This window comes from Mytilus edulis, chromosome 2 (assembly GCF_963676685.1).
Source record: "Mytilus edulis chromosome 2, xbMytEdul2.2, whole genome shotgun sequence".
Taxonomy (NCBI): domain Eukaryota; kingdom Metazoa; phylum Mollusca; class Bivalvia; order Mytilida; family Mytilidae; genus Mytilus; species Mytilus edulis.
Window position 1 is genome coordinate 65703658 of NC_092345.1, and position 19320 is coordinate 65722977.

Below are 19320 nucleotides of genomic sequence, written 5' to 3' on the forward strand. Positions count from 1 at the left end.
AAATCAATACTGACAGTTATTGCAATACACAGTTTTAGGACCATTACTAAACCGAAGGACCAAGGACGACAAATCACTAAGAAGGATTGCTGACATTACCTCCTAATTGTTACACTTGGACTAAATTTGTTGTTGTTACCTGCTGCATATTATATATAAACACATTTAAGAAAAAATATATAATAAATAGGAAATTAGAAGTCAATTCCAACAATACTAGATTCACTGATTTAACAACAACAGTATACCTATAAACTTTATCAATACGTATATTAAAGCAAAGTTAAACTTTCCTAGACATTTCTGCAAATTCGTTCATATCGAAGCAACTGAGAAATGTCCAGTCCATACGATGGGGAAAAATCATCATCGTTGATTATCAAGGTCTAGAAAAGACATCGGTAATTTTCAATGTTTGGTTTCGTTAGAATGAATTTAAAAAGAATGAATTTTACAAGTAAATTAAGATAACGTCTCGATGGTTGAAAGATTACATAGCATCGAAATGTGTGCATGTATTGTTTCATTTCATATATCAACATACTTTGCTGTAAACAGAGCAGACCCCGTTATTTATGCAACTTTCGATTTACAATGACTAGGCATTAGGAATATATACAACATATCAGTTAGAAGAAGTCCGTTTTCTTATAAGGAAATGAAAGCATAAACAAGTCTTTCATATATGCGCAGCACCATAGACTACCTTCGTTTACGTTGACTATAACACTACACTAGGTATGACCTAACATGACAATTAAATTCGGGAACGAGAATGTGCATTTTTAACAATAAGTTTCGTGCACGATTTTGTTGCTTGAAGCTCTGTCCCCCTGAATACAGACAAAAGTATTTTTTATGGAAATGTTCATAATCGCAATAACGCCAGACCAGATAAGACAAGATAATATAAGTGTCTCATTTTATGCATGCATTACATCATTTGTAAAATCTCAAAAAGTAAGTGGTAAAGCTAGGAAATAGACAAAAACTATTTATGACCAGGTCATCGATATTTGACCCTTGTAGTGAAATTGAAATAATAACAAGAATGTGTCCCAAGTACACGGGTGCCCCACTCGCACTATCATTTTCTGTGTTCAGTGGACCGTAAAATTTGGGTAAAATCTCTAATTTGGCATTACAATTAGAAAGATCATATCATAGGGAACATGACTTTTGTGTACTAAGTGTCAAGTTGATTGGACATCAACTTCATCAAAAACTACCTTGACCAAAAACTTTAACCTGAAGCGGGACAAACGAACGGACAAATGAACGGACGAACGAACGGACGAACGAACGAACGAACGGACGGACGAACGGACGGACGAACGGACCCACAGACCATAAAACATAATGCCCCTCTACTATCGTAGGTGGGGCATAAAAACATGATGTCATATTATATCAACTGATACTTGTTCCAATTCTCTTTCAGATACTTATTATGCTACTACTCCTGTAGGTCACATAATATAAGATATCTACATCATTTCATGCTTTATAAAAAGAAAACAAAAGGTTAACTCACATCCAAGTATAGTATTATTACTGCAGTTGAAACCTATGGAATTGTTTGCACAGCATCTGTAATATCCAATATCGTCTGTAGTAGTCATTGATATGTTAAGGGATGGTTTCTCGGGAACAGATCCGCTGTACCGACTATCTGTTATATCTATAAGTCCGTCGTCTTTCGTCCACCAAACATCCGTTACTTCTGGATATGTGTCAATCATGCACTCCAAATGAACGTCATCACCAAGATTCAGCGGGTATATTTTGCTTGTTAATTGAGGGTTAGGGATTTCTGATTGATAAGAAAATACAAGTTTACATAAAGGTATAAATATTCATGTATATGTGTGTCTCTATATGTGTGTATAACATTGTGTTCGATGTATTGTTTCCTTTTTATCAAAACAAACAATTTTAATGGTTACCCTGCAAGCACACTGTTTTGAATCAACGTTGAATCTATGTTGATTTTAGGTTATACATTGATCAACAAATATTCAACATTGATTCAACGTTGACAATTCAACGTTGAAACTAGTACATTGTTTCAACGTTGAATAAACATTGTATTGAAATACCAACATTTTCAACGTTGGCTAAACAATATTTAAAACTAAGTAGTTGTGGATACAAGAATTGTAAATAGAAGTATTGGGCACATCACATTTTTTTTTCAAATTGAAAACGAAATTCACATAAAATAGAATATTCAATAGATTTATTACTAATTGTCATTATGATTATAGAATTATAAATGAAACCATCGCAGTGTATATCAACATGAATTAATCATGAACTTTGCACCCAAAATAATAGAAATGCCCTAATTTCACCCCACCCCAAAACATAATAAAAGAACCAGCTTGCATACAGGATCATACAGTAAATATTATAAATATATAAAAAAAAAAAAAACTTTTTTGATGGGTTGTTTTTTTCAAGTACAGTTGTCATAAGTAAACTTACCTTCATATATGAGTACGGTTACATTGTCATCATTTTCACCATTCTCATTAGAAACTATGCACTGATAAGTACCTGCGTCCTCAAGAATAAAATCAGATTTAAAAAGCAATACGTTGCGAGAAGATCCGGAAAGACTAACACTAAATTTATCTGGATGAGTTGTTTCATTTAAAACTGTTTGTACATTTTTTACATGCTTGATCCATTTAAAACTGGTAATGTCAGTAAGCGATACAAATGCACACTCTAATGTCATGTTATCGTGTCTATGCACAGACATATTGCTGCTTCTGGGAGTTATATATACGTTTGGTGGATCAGAAGCTAAAATGACGAAATTATTATTTAAAGTTTGCTTTGTTACGAAAGAGGAGCGAGAGATACAAAAAGAGAACTGAAACTCATAAACTGAAATAAATTATATGGCAAAAAAACAACAAAACAATAAAAGACCAAGTGTAAATAGTATAACTACGGTTTACTTTTTTGATATTATGTTATATAGGTTAGACAATTAATATTTTTCAAAGGAAAAACACAATTTATAGAAATCTATTAGTTACAGCTTCATTAGAAGAAATGCAACATACTATATATCTAAATATTCGTTATCAGTACAACACAATTCTATAGTGTGATAACCTTTTAGAATATTGAAGCAGATAATGAAGTTAATTGGATTTATTACATTTATAATACTGGAAATGTATATGACACTGACATCAAGGCAAAGGAGTCATTTCAAGCATATCCACAATACATATACCTATACCAAGTCATTGATATAGCAGTGGTTATCCGTTTGTTTAATATATCTGAGATTTTGATTTTGCCATTTGATTTCTTTATCTTTCCGTTTTGAATTTTCATCAGTGATCGATATTTTTGTTATCCTGCTTTTTTAATGTATTTATACTAGTTAGTTGAAATTTGGCTTTGAATAACCTTTCAGTAACTTCAGTTACTATAATCAGTGATATTGTTTGCCTTAAATTACCGGAGAATTAAGGCTTTTTCCGCTGAAGAAAAATCCCAATTTGAAAAAAAATGGCTTAAAATTATTCCTATAAATACACCTTTTTTCCCAAAACAGTAGTAATTGAGCATGAATACAAACTGAAAAAAACTCATTTAAAAATTTGTTATGTCTAAATTGACTATATGTGCAGATTTTAGGGTCTATTTATGTATCATCACTGCAATAAGGGGTCTTTATATTTCAAATGAGGGTTTACCTCTTGAAAGGTGGTCTGCAAATTGAACTTCCAGTCAAATTCATGGTTTATTATACAATTGTAAATTTCCCAATTTGATAAAAATGACGCATATTTTCCCAATAAAAAGGGTAGAGGTAGTTTTGAAAAAAGCCAACAATATCACTGCTATATACATGTAATTTTATTTGTATTTTGTCTTTTTTCATTATGTTGCCATTTGTCTAACTAATGCCAATCTAATGGTCGACCTCTATTCAATCATTGTTTCTAGTCTTATTTCAATGTAGCGCTGTTATTTAGAAATCCTTGTTTCGATGCAGGTTTAATTGCCCACGTATAAGTTTAATTGCATAGCTAATGATGCCTTAAGCTGGTATCATGACCATATTTTGTTACATGGTTGAGAGTTGTCTCTCTTGAAATTAAAATGCATCTTAGATATTTCTAAGAAATTATACTTCAGCTTAAACAAATACGGACGCAAAATTGTAGGTACAATTTTCAATAGTACATTACATGTTGGAAACTCACAATAAGGTCTAGAGTAGCGTATATTTTACGGTTTAGGTCATATGAAGCCTCGGTCCATACAAAATTCCGTTACGTTATTGATAAAGGCGTCAAAAAGCATATGATTGGAAGTTACATGTTCAACATGAAAGGAATTGACGTCATCTAGCGAGTTGTTCAAATGTTGGTTCGACTTATTCATAATCATTGTAGTTCATCTGTAGGGTAATGGATACCCCGTAGGATTGCGTACCAAACACGCTCAAACTCGTAGCTAAGAAACGGTTATCCCAACAGCGTTCTTACCATGTAGAATTTATTTGTAATCATACGTTCTTGGCCATTTACGTTACCGTAATCAAAACCTATAAATGCCACAATCGTAATACATCCTAAAGCGAAAGTTTTTCTCATAGTATCCTTTCATTTGTTTTTATGTAGGACTTTACACCAATTCCGAATTTTGATAGTTTGGACGGGTTTGCTTCAAGCGGGTCGGATCTTTGAGTCAGTTGCATTTATTAAAATACCAAATGTCACTTCTTGTCATGTGGCATATAATGTCGCTTTCTGTTTTCACATCAAGTTCTGTTAAACTATCAAAAGACATTAGAAATAGAACAGTATTTAGGATTGTGACTGCCGATGCAAGTTAAGTTTGGTAAAAAGGATTCTGTTGATGAGTGCTAAACTATAATGAATAAAGGCAGTTGTAGTATCCCGCTTTTCAAAAGTCATGAAACGATTGTAAGAAAACAAATAAGGGTTACAAACTAAAACCGAGAGAAACTCAGCAACTACAAGAGATGAAACCATAGTAATTGAATTTTCTCGTTGGGTAGCAGTAGAAGCATGAAGGATAAAATATTTTTTTTATCCGCGAATGCATTGACTCAGGATTTGGTCACGAGCTTGAGGACATGATCTTCGGTCACTTAGTTGTTTCGTTGTTTTCCTCTTAAAGTTGATGTGTTTCCCTCGGTTTTAGTTTGTTACCAGGATCTACTTTCTCCCAATCGATTTAAGACTTTTGAACAGCGGTATACTACTGTAACCTTTATTTAGTCTAATACGTTATAATGGGATACTTTACTTGCAGTGACATGATATGTCTTATGATAACCGATGAAATCATTGATTTGTAATATGGACACCTGATAAGATTTGATCCGCATACGATATCAAATTAACTTCCTACGAAGAGCCAAGCGAAAAGACCATTTTCTAAGTTTTTAGCCTCCTGAAATTCCCTGTTCATCTGGAATTTATTCACGCATAATGTGTACCAACTTCCATAACTATAGATGACCACACCTGTTACCTCAGTTCTGATAATTATTTCATAGATGCGATAACATAGGAAGAGATAAAAGGAAGCCAAAATATCGCATTGCATAACAGACCAAAGCAACCAAATTAACTTGAGTCTTGTAAAAAAAGAAGAAATAACAATAACAATAAATAAATATAACTGTGTGTAGGCATAAAATGAGCTAAAAATGTTTCACGTGCACCCACACCTTCTCTTTCGTTGTTCTTAACAATAAGTCGTAAAACAAAAATAAGTGCACATTGTGCCCTTGCTGTTGAAGAATGATTTCAGAAATTACAAAGAAGAAAATCATCACTTTTTAGCGTTGAGTTAGCTTTACCAATTCAGTCTAATACATCATTTATGCTTGGGGAAAGTGTACAAAAATAATAGCCATAAAAGAAAATTCCGCGAAATTCAGGTGATGCCTGAGGCACATTAATGTCATTTCAAATTATGATGTCATACAATGAACTTTCCAGCTGAGGGTATTTCAGATACGTGTGCGTTCTAAATTGTACCGTTTTTTTGTATTTAAATGGAATTTGAGTTAGGCATTGTGTTATTTTCTATTCTTTTACGTTAACCGCACATATATTTTATCAAGTCAATATGATGCTTCACGCTTTAGTTTTTAGAAATAATTGATGCAAACAATTATAGATTAATTGGAAAAAAGAGCAGCCGCAAACATGGTACATGTACAACTATCTCCGCTTCGTTTTTTTATTCAAAGATAATAAAATTTTCTTTTAGAATCGAATTAATCATGTCAAAAGTAAAATAAAAGAAGTACTCAACTTTGAGGAAAGTCCAAACGGAAAGTCCCGAATCAAATGGCAAAATCAAAGCTCAAACACATCAAACGAATGGATAACAACCGGTATATTTCTTACTGTCTTAGATAGAAAATTGTGGATTAAACCTGGTTTTATAGCTAGCTAAACCTCCAACGAATATGACAGTTATTTCGTTATTATTGTCGCATGCCGCGGCCCATATGAAATTTCTGACAAATATTTGGCAAGAATTATTTCTCTATTTTTTAAAGTCTTTTGTATAGGTTCTCGGGATTGAAAAGATGTCAATTTTTGACTCCGTTATTGTCGATACGATATCATCATCTGATAAGACACGAGCCGTACAAGATAAATGTCTTCCGGTTACACATACATGTACATACACATATAGTTTTTAGTTGGTCAAATAGTGTCTTCTTGTTATATGATACCTAATCATGCATGATACATATCAACTTTTGTTAACAAGTATCCTGGCAGGTGTAGGTATCTTGATGTAGTACTGCATAGGGACACTTGTAGTCATATTTTAAAGTTTTAAAAAGAACTTAAATTTAAATATGTTAACAACAGTAACTGTTTTAGGCAATTCTAGCTCAGAAAAAAAACCCCAAAACAAAAAGCAATCAAATTATCATTTTCCAGAAGTTGATGTGTATTTGTTACTTCCCTGTCTAAGTTAACAAACCTGTAGGACATTTGTCTAATACTAAAGTTGGTTCTTTAGCGTCACAATCAGGATGATCTGAAACAGAATTAAAATTAAAGCAATTGTTTTAGAATGCGATGAAACTAAACATTAAAGCATCCATAACAAACACTTGAATAGGGTTCATTTTTCGTAATCGAATACTTCTAAACGACTGGCATTATTGTCATTAGTTTTCTTTAGCAAACTTGTTGGTATTTTTGATTTTCGAATCAACTTAACATTTGACTTGGTATCTTACTGATTTCATTTGCGTGCCACTAATAAGTCTTCTGAAGCGGAAACACTCGTCTGGAGATCTGGTTAATTTGATCTTTAATTTGTTTCAAAATGGAGCTTTATCATACACAATGTTTTTTTTCTTTTTTTTTTTCTCTTTTTTTATTAAATCTTAGGGCAAAATTTTGAAATTTATTTGTTTATTTTAAGTATGATTAAGAACATAGTTTTTATATCATGAATACGAAATCTCAATGGCCATATCAGATCAATAAATAATTATGTCAACTGTATTTATATAATAGACTCGGTGAATCCTATGCCTATGCATGAAGTGTAGTAATAAGCTTATACATTACCGCGTGAGTTATACACGTACTTACACGCGTTAGCGCTCTCTATATGTAACGTCATTGTATCTATGTGTAAAAGGCATGATCGTATTTCATGATTAAATCGTTAATTTTTCTGGACTTTCTTTTCAACTTCATATACACAACTCATTGTACAATATATGGTCATGAGATTGGTGCCGTGACCATAAAATCGCAGATACATACCAAAGCAACTACATTATTTGAAGGGACTAAAACTAGCCCACCCTCGTCAGATGGTCAAAGCTTTGAAATTTCTATATTGATTGGAGCAAACTAGTAATTGGATGTAATCAAGGATGATATTGTTCGAGGCAACGGTCCGACAGTGAGGAGCTCAACAATTGGATAGTTGATATCTGGACCACTTACATGTACAAGAGGACAACGCAATTCACATATGATGCATATATTATCTAGTCGTGCAAAAGAGGACTATGATATTAAGATGTGTTGGAAATTAGAGTCTCTTAGTATACAAGAAAACGACAAACTTAACACGAAATTAACATTAAACAATTCATATCAACATCGAAAACATATGATGATGGAAAGTACCTTGTAAAACTTCAATGGATTGAAGAAAGTCCCAAATAACAGAGAAACGAGATGATTACAAGAGCAAGAACCAACAGAGTCATTAACCACTTTAACCAGAAACCAAACTTATTTAGAATCTAAGATCAGGAGAAATGCGCTTTCATCGAAAAGGAAGGAGAGAATGAGGACGAGCCACAGCGCATTCACTACATTTTGTTTTCCCCGGCAAAAAAGATTCTACAAATACTCCAATTGTAATTATGTTTAATTTAAGTTGTAAAGAGAACGCAAAAAGTCCCAGTTCGAATGACTGCTTTCATTCATATCTGCTAACTTCAAATGATATAACCGAGATACTTACCAGATTTCGTACTCAGAAACAGACATTGAAAAGGCATTTACACAGGCTGGACCGTGATGTAACTCGCTACTTTTGGTTAAGAGGTCCAACAGATAAAACCAGTCTGTTTTCAACTTATCGATATCGTTTCAAGTCAGTCTTGGAGCTACATGCTCACCATTTGTACAGAATGCAACCTTGTTATAACACTTTTCAGAGAATCATAGACCAACATTGTTAAGAAGTACATAAGACATGTATGTGGACAATGTTTTATCTAGTTTTACAGACGATAATGGAGAAGAAAGAAGGCTTTAACCCCAGATCATAGAACTCTCATTCTAATAGACTACGAGAACTTGCTGACACAGAGAACGTACTAGATTCAAGTAACGAGATCAACATACATGGAATGCGCTGTAAAGCAGCGGACGAAATACTTTTATTTGTAGAACTAAACATAGATTAAACCATGGTAGATGTAATAAAAAGAGAAATATTCTGAGACTCGTTATAAAACTTTGAACCGCTTGGCTTACTTAGTTACTTACGAGACAGTGAAAGGTAAGATACTAAAGAAGTCACTGTGGAAACGTAATTTTGGATGGTACGGACATTTACGGGAAAATGTAACTGTACAGTACTTCTTTATCTACAGAGCTTAATGATACAAAATCAGTTAAAATTTCCAGACAACTATACAACGATGGAATATCAACACAAACATCTAGTGTACACATTTTTACTGATGCTAGCAAACAAACTAGCTTGCGCGTGAATTATACAAAGAAAATATTCGCAATTTGGTATGGCTAAAAACTGATTTACACCGCTATAAATTATAACTTTGCCACGACTGGATTTGATAGGCGCAATAAATTGAGCGAAATTAGGTTAACATGTGTCCAATATTGTAGGAATGACAGAAATCACATTTTGGTGTGATAGTCATATCGTTCTTAGCTTGCTGTATTCATCGAAAATACAAAAAACATTTATTGCTAATAGAATTACAGAAATCCATCAACTTATGGATTATAAAACTTGAAGGTATTGGCCAACCGAATGTAACCCCGCTGACTGTATTACGCGAGGTGTTTTAATAATGCAACTTGATTCAACGGACCAAAATGACTTGCACATAAAGAACATTGACCATATTGGGATCGAAAGTCCGTTTCTTTGACAACAATAACAGACAATTAAAGTGAAGAAATAAACCGATAAATTCAACAAAATGATGACAGATTGACAGTTGAAACGAAATTTATCAATTTAGAGAAGTTTAGCAGTTATCCGAATCTACTTCGTATAATGTCTTACGTATTACGTTTTATAATAAATTGCAGAACACCCAAACAAAACAGTTAGAGGAAGACGAATTTTCAAACTGATACGGTATGAACAGCAAACTATTTTCATGAATAAAATCGAAATATTATTTCAAAGGATACTACTTGACTACCTTTTGTACGTCAGATACTGTTATATATATCGACAAAAAACGACTACTACGTTCCGGAGGAAGAACTAATAAATGCTTTCGTTTATAACGAAACAGTGAAATACCCTTATTTGCTTCCGTCAAAACACTCTTTGGAAACATTGATTATTTTAGATAAACACTAACTACAAAAACACAGTAGTATAAATGGGACAATAACGTTAAATCAACAGACAGTTTGGATTCCGAAAATCCGACAAAGAGTGAAAACCGCATTACTGAATTGAGTGACCTGAAGGAAGATTATTATTTAACTGTATGTTATGTCTGACCCATCACCCCATTCTAAAGGATCGTCTTTGAGAGGACCCGCCATTCAGCACCACAAGAGTTGATTTCACAGGAGCGTTACATACTATAAACCAACTTATTTTCGCGAGCGAATTATTTTCGAGAATTTCACGAGTAGAAAAAATACGCGAATATTTAAAATTTGGATCTCTCCTTATTTAACTACACTAAGTAAATAAGACTATCGCGAAATTAAATAGCCGCGAAGTGATCAAGAATAAGTAAATCGCGAAATAAAGTATCCGCGAAACTAAGTTGGTTTACAATATACGAACAAGATTAAAAAAAGCGCACTGATTTCTGTTTACGTGCGCCTCAACAAGGGCTGTTCAAATTTAGTTAGTTCTGGATTTAACAACGCATTTTGGTTTTATTACCATTTTGCAGATTTTTTAATCATTGATCTTTATCAAACATTATGATATCTGACAACCCTTCTATATATGAAAAAGTAGAGTCAGATATTTCTCATATACAAACTAGAGGCTCTAAAGAGCCTGTGTCGCTCACCTTGGTCTATGATCATACTTAACAAAGGACACACATAATAGGTGAGAATAGAATTCATGAAAAAATTGTGTTTTGGTGATGATGATGTGTTTTTCAATCTTACTTTACTGAACATTCTTGCTGTTAACAATTTTCTCTATCTGTAATGAACTTGGCTCAGTAGTTTCAAAGGAAAATATTTTGTAAAAGTTTACGTAAATTTACGAAAATTGTTTAACATTTACTGTAAAGAGCAATAACTCCTTATGGGGTCAATTGACCGTTTTGGTCAAGCTGACTTATTTGTAGATCTTATTTTGCAATACAATAATTGTTGTTTACAGTTTATTTTTGAAAAATTGAAGATAATAACCAAAAACTGCAAGTTTTTCTTAAAATTACCAATTCAGGGGCAGGAACCCAACAACGGCTTGCCTGATTTGTCTAAAAATTGCAAGGCAGTTAGATCATGACTAAATGAACATATTTAATAGAATGAGATTTGCTCTTAACGCTTTGAATTCAGATATAATAGCAAAAAAATTGCATTTTATCCCTACATGTATGTACTATAATTTTTAGCCATGCCGGTCATTTTGTTTCGTGGATGAGGACATTGGACACATTATTGAAACTACTACCCTTAAGATGATGGTTGCCAAATTTGGTTGAATTTGTCTAAGTAGTTTCAGAGGAGAAGATTTTTTAAAAAGATTACTAAAATTTTAGAAAAATGGTTAAAAATAGAATACAAAGGGCAATAACTCCTTAATAGGTCAACTGACAATTTCGGTCAATTGACTTATTTGTAGATCTTACTTTGCTGAACATTATTGCAATTTACAGTTTATCTCTATCTTTTATAATATTCAAGATAATAACCAAAAACTGCAAAATTTCCTTAAAATTACTAATTCGGGGGCAGCAGTCCAATATCGGGTTGTCCGATTTGTCTAAAAATTTCAGGGTAGATAGATCTTGACCTGATTTAACAATTTTACCCTGTCAAGTTTGTTCTTAATACTTTGGTTTCACAGATATAAGCCGAAATCTACATTTTACCCGTATGTTCTATTTTTAGCCATAACGGCCATCTTGGTTGGTTGGCCAGGTCATTGGACACATTCTTTAAGCTAGATACCCCAAGGATGATTGTGGCCCAGTTTAGTTAAATTTGGCACAGTAGTTTCAGAGGAGAAGATTTTTGTAAAAGATTACGGACGACGGACGACAGACGCAGGACGACGGACAACGGACGCAGGACGAAGGACGCCAAGTGATGAGAAAAGCTCACTTGGCCCTTTGGGCCAGGTGAGCTTATAAAAAAAGAATGATTATATTTGGAGTGAGGTATGATTATAGAACGAAATTCATAACAGTGTGGTCGACAGTAAAACGTTTATTAGTAATTGTACTGAAAAGTTTACCTTTAACTTGTTTGTCGTGGGCGATGATTTTATGCTCACTCAGTCTATCGGAGGCCTTCAAGTGGGGATTTAAATAATCATTTGTTACAAATTTTGATACATAAAATGAAACTTTCTTTTCACAAATCATTTAAGGAATTTATTTTAAATAATTGTTATACCATCACTTACAACAGTTTCACTTTTAAGAATATTAATGTCCAGAGCTGATATCAATAAATAATAATAAAAAAAAAAGTTTATTCATGGTTAAAAAAAAAAAAAAAAATTTAAGTTAATAGGGACCCGCGTTATTTCAGAAAATATCTTATTGATTAAGAGAACAAAAACTTCTACGTTGTGATCAATTAAGAGTGGCCTTCTATTTATTCAATGCTAACCATGTGGGCTTTGTTTTTTTTTATATACCATAAATCGATTCGTTTATTCAGATATCTGTCAGTTTGCCTTGGCTCTTCAAGTCCAACACACAACTTCTCACGAAATTGGTATTTTTCTTACAAAAATTACATCCATGTGATGTATTCTTTTCATGGAGAATGAATGTTGCACCTTATTTTATTTGTTATCGTTTTTTTTTGTGTGTGTATAATTGACGTATAAGACAACCTGAATCTTCTTTATTCAAATTTAAAACATACGAGATGGCAATTATGACACAAAATAACTAAATTAAACTTACAGCAGAAGAAAGATAATGAACATCGCTTTTATAGTCTTCTAAATATCGAAGACGCGTGGTCTTTTTAAAAATGATGTAAATTTATAAAGGAAACAACAAACAACATAGTTCGAATATTTATATTGGAAAAAGTAACGGTGTGTAAATCATAACAATTATTTTATTTCAATGAAAATCAAACTGTTGAATTTTTTCCGCTGCGAGCAAATTTTTAATTTTGGTCGCATTTTGAAAATCAATAAATCTTGTATTCTTGTTGGAAGCTGCACTGTGTAGTTTATACCCGTTTTTATCAATGCATGGGTAGGCATTATATTCGTGATTATTTTTGCCCGAGCGATATCGAAAAACTATTATAAAAAGTGTCATAGTTCAGTGAAAATGTACGTCATACTTATTTCCTAAACAAATAAATAAACAAACATTAATTAACATACAACACTACCAAAGGCCAGAGACTCCTTACTTAAAAAAATGCATCTTTTTAAAACAGTCGAAAACAAAATTGTCTGTCCAATGGAAAAGTCGAAGCCCAAAAAAGATGAACAGTGCATTATAGAAACATAGAAGCTGGTTGCAAAAGTTGACGACAAGATCTATTTTATAACTTGAGTATGGCCTAATACTATTAACCTGAAATAAATATATTTATAACAATTCCCTTGATACGAAAGATCTACATGTTGCCTTGTGCTTTTTTTTTCTTTTTTTTTTGCTCTTTGGTTGGGTTTTTGTCTCAATGACAATTCAATTTTCATTCTTATCATAGATATAACTGCATGTTAAAATAAGAATATGAAGTGTGATAGACAATCAGACACATTCTTTCCAGGGACCAACAGGCGTTATCAAGCTATAGGTCCCCGTATGGCCTTCGACCATTAGCAAAATACACACTTTATAGAATGAAAGCTCCAAGAGGTCTTGAGATGAAAAAAACAAACATAAAAGATGAGCGAGAAAAAAAATAGGGATACCGCATGGAAATTGGAAAATGGTCCGCAACATTAATTTAGTCAACTTAAAGACCTGGCGAATTTTAGCCTTTTGCAATGGATGTGATGTATGTTTAAAAAAAAATCATGGTTTGTTTGGACATTTTTATAAATCAAGTCTTGTTTTTAAATTATTTGCAAGTAAGTTTTAAGTCATGAACAAATAATCACTCACAGAAAGACGTCAAATCCATCAACAAAAGAAAAAAATTAATAGACGACCGACAACGCACAGAATATCATGTATGTGTTCCGGACCATATGAGTATTTGGACCATACGCATATATCATGACCATAAGGGTATACTAATATGGTCCAACCATACACGTATGGTCCAAATACTCATAAGGTCCGGAACATATTTTATTTGCGATCACAAATGCACGAAGACGTCCATTTCTATGTAAATTGGGTCGATTTTTTTATATAGATAAGATGAATGCGTTTCTGTTGCCAAGTGTTTTTCACAAGTATAGTAGCAGTATAGCAGAACGGTTTAAGTTTCCTATATACACCAAATGATACATTTTGCCAATACAATAACGTAAATGCATGCAAATTTCACAAGTACTATCCAATAACTTTCAAGTACGAAAAAGACAGGGCAGAAGTATATTTTGTCTTTATGTTTCGTATTTGCACAACTTTTGAAAGTGGATTATGCATTCGTTCTAAAATAAAATTAGACCAGATACAAGTTAAAAGATTACATAACTCGACAATCGCAATTGTTAAATCCGAAAAAAGATAATCAATCAATACATGCATTCAGTAAGTCATTCTTTTTTCTGAAAGAACATGGCTTTACGATATCTTATTATGAAAATTGATTGTCGAAACATAACAAAAACACAAGTAAAGGACGTTTAATTAATCAATATAAATCAAAACACAAATTCCTGATTAGTATTTCGAATTATTTTATATAGGCGTTGAGAACCTTTGGTGACCCCACGGTTTAAATGTTTATATTAAGGACGTCGTGAGCAATGGGCGTTATAGACGAACGTTCACCTAATCTGTCCCAGTCAATGGGATATTAAAGTGCGCCAATCAATGTCCATAGCCACACTGTTATGAATTCGATACTATATAAATATACTAAATAAATAAATGATTTGGAAAAAAGGTTGAAGGTATAAAAAGTAATGAAAATTCTGAATGCAATTAGATTATATCCGGGCACTCTGGTTCTAAACCTTGGTTCCATCTGGGTTTTTGGTTCTGAACCTTGGTTCTATCCGGGTTCCTTGGGACGAAACCATGGTAACTGGTTCACCATCCGGGTTGTTTGGTTATACCAACCCAACTTCTTGGTTCCATCTGGGTTCAATTCTAGATCATTCTAATGTCCCCCTTGAACTTGGATAAGATAACCGCAAGTATCCGAATAAAAAGATTAAGTAGGTCAAAATTAAGACGCTAAAATTGTTTTATAACATTAAACATTCCAGCATCGACGGTAAAGGAAGCTGTAAGGTATTTATCTTCTCATTTTAATTATTTTCATTAGGAAACTAGATAAAAATAAAACATCGTATAGATTTTAAAAATAAACCGAAATATATAGCCCAGTAGTCACTACTTTTTGTACTGACATGAATTATCATTGATATGGTTTTATTTATAAATTAACAGTTTACAAAATTTTGATTTTTTTGAAATACTAAGGCTTTTCTACCTCAGGCATAGATTACCTTAGCTGTATTTGGCAAAACTTTTAGGAAATTTGGTCCTCAATGCTCTTCAACTTCGTACTTTATTTGGCCTTTTTAACTTTTTTGGATTCGAGCGTCACTGATGAGTCTTTTGTAGACGAAACGCGCGTCTGGCGTATATACTAAATTTGGTCCTGGTATCTATGATGAGTTTATATACAGTATATCGAACATCCTTTTATTTAATTCAGTCGTTCGGTTTTCATCTATTTTCCTTTACTCATCCCTTATTTTCGTTAATATTTCTAGAAGTTTTAAAACCACCCAATTAGGACATGTTGTTCAATTGGCCAACGATATATGCATCTAGCCACTTCAGAGGCGGATTAAGGGGGGGGGGGGGGGGGGGGCTTTTGAGAAACAAAATTGGTTGCTTATATATGGAATCACTGAGGCGTGACGAAATCGGGCCCCCTCTTAGGCAGCCAGTGGGCCCCCACTTATGAAAAATTCTGGATCCGCCACTACACTTGACCAGTTGACGACTTGCATATTTATTTGATTGCACATTTACTTTCAAGTTCGACTGAATTTTATTTAATTGGCTTTGTAATAATGTCAGATTTTATAGAAATACATGTGAAGTATATGTAACAAATCGTTTTGTTCAAAACAGAATGTTATAAGACATATAAAAAGAAAGTGATGATCAATTTAAGTTGGTAAGCTTTAATTAGTTGAAAAAGAAGCTATAAAATATTACAAAAAAGTATATGTACAATAAATTTGTCAAATTTGATACTCCTTATGAAGGGCATGCATATAATCATTCGGCCCTAAATAAAGAAATCAAAATTAAGATTGAATATTTTTATAATAAAATTGTGTGTGTGTGTGTGTTAATGATAGTGCTAGTGGGATGAGTATCACAAGCACAATAGTCACAATTAACTTCTGTGTTGGCGCCATAGTGGAGGGGCATAAAGTGTTACCCTAGTCCGAACGTCCCAAAAAATGGGTCACGTTCTCCTAACTTTAGTTTGCCTCAATCAAATAATACAAAACTTATACACAATATAAAAAAGAAGATGTGGCATGAGTGCCAATGAGAACCCTCCACAAGAGACCAAATGAAACAGAAATTAACAACTATAGGTCACCATACGGCTTCAACAATGAGCAAAGTCCATACCGCATAGTCAGCTATAAAAGGCACCGACATGACAATGTTAAACAATTCAAACGAGAAAACTAACGGCCTAACTTATGTACAAAAAATGAACGAAAAAAAAATATGTAACACACAAACAAACGACTGTCACTGAATTACAGGCTCCTGACATGGGACATGCACATACATACAGAATAAGGCGGAGTTAAACATGTTAGCTGAATCCCCACCCTCCACCATATGTGGCATGAGTGCCAATGAGAACTCTCCACAAGAGACCAGATGACACAGAAATTAACAACTATAGGTCATATACGGCCTTCAACAATGAGCAAAGTCCATACCGCATAGTCAGCTATAAAAGGCACCGAAATGACAATGTCAAACAATATTCAAACGAGAAAAGAAACAGACAAATTTATGTACAAAAAATGAACCGAAAAACAAATATGTAACACATAAACAAACGACAACCACTGAATTACAGGCTCTTGACTTGCGACAGTCACACACATACCGAATAAGGCGGGGTTGAACATGTTATCGGGATCCCCACCATCCCCCAACCTGGGACAATGCTTATTACCACACAACACAAAATCTAATTTGAAATTTGGTAGCGTCACTTTGACCGTTCATGATTTATCATGTCCCTTTAAAAACAGAAAATGCTGACTTTTTTCGTTTCCGTTCTCTTAAATAAGTTTGACTCAATCAAATGTTATGAACCTTATACGTAATCCTTATTACCCCATAACACAGATCTATCAAGTTCGATATTGGGTGACGTCACTATTCATGAGTTATTAGATGTAAGAAGATGTGGTACAAGTACCAATGATACAAATGTCAACACGGAGCCGTAAGATAGGAAAAATGCTAAATCTGTTGTTTCCGTTCTTTTACTTTAGTTTGACAAATGTTTTGAAACTTATATACAATGTTTTTGGTCACACAATGGTCAAAATTACGAGAATCCTGCATTATATGTGGAAGTTTACTCATGTTTTTTTCACAAGCAGGGGCATCTGTGTCCCATAGACATATTCTACATTTATTTCAGTGAACAGCTTATTTACTTCCTTTGAATTCTACTTCTAATAGAATTAACTTGCATATTTTTTTCAGGATCTCGGTGCAGTTTGGCAACAGACAGTGACATTTCAAGTTACATGCGACCAGCATAACAAAGTGTTTTACTAGATTGAGCTCTCTGTCTAAGTGTACTTTAAAGGTTCTTTGCACTGAGTTCAGTTTATTGATATGCGTATACCTTCTGTGTGAATTTTTAAGATGTAAAAACAGACTATCCATATCTACATGTCCATGAAATGAAATCTAAGATAAAATGGTTGAAACATTTTGCATTATCTATCACAACTGGCAGCACATGGTGCTACTGAAGCAGTAAATATTCTCTCTATTTTTTCACGGAAATTAAAGGATTTAGTTTTCATTTGAACCAAACAATCTTAAAAATTGAGAATGGAATTGTGGAATGTGTAAAAGAGACAGTAACATGACAAAAGAGCAGAAATCAGTCGAAAGCCACCAATGGGTCTTCAACAAAGCGAGAAAATCCCTCGCCCGGAGGCGGGTTTCAAATGGCCCCTAAACAAAATGTGAACTAGTTCAGACTCTAAAACATAAAACTGAACTTACAATTAAAAACATACAAGACTAACAAAAACCAGACTCCTGACTTGACGTCAAGGTAATAATACCAAGAGACACACCCAATACGCATACATGTAGGTCAAGAGTCAAAAGTCATAGTCTGGTCAAGAGTTCATTGTCAAAAAAACATAAAGCAGATTTTGAGGAAAGGGTCATCGTGGTACACAAAACTAAAAAATAAATCTTTATATCTAAAATAGATATATTAAGAAGATATGGTATGATTGCCAATCAGACAATTCTCCATTTAATTCAAACAAAATATACAAGTTGTACATTGAGGCCAAAGGTCAAGCTCACATAAAGTTTCTCGTGCCACTAGACTCACCATCTTATGACAATACATCTACATGCCACATATTCAGAAGCAAGGTCAATTGAAAATTATATTTTGAGGTCAATGTATTATACACACTGTATCATGATGACAAAACCAACGTGCATAGGTCAAGAGTCAAAAAGTCATAGTCTGGTCACAAGTTCCATGTCAAAAAGGCACACCGCAGTCCTGCACGAAAGTTCATCACGGTACACGTAACAATGCATTATGTCATGATGCACTACACATGCCAAATACAGAAAACCTAGGTCAGAGACAAAAACACAAGACAGTTGTTGGCATGACACGGGTTATGTTCTTCTCATATATTTTATGATAGTATGATACTAAACCCCTAACGGGAGGGATTGTACCTGATATTCATATGATGAAGACATAATCTTTCAATCAGTTTAATTGAGGTCTGGAGCTGGCATGTCAGTTAACTGCTAGTAGTCTGTTGTTATTTATGTATTATTGTCATTTTATTTATTTTCTTTTGTTACATCTTTTGACATCAGACTCGGACTTCTCTTGAACTGAATTTTAATGTGCGTATTGTTATTCTTTTACTTTTCTACATTGGCTAGAGGTATAG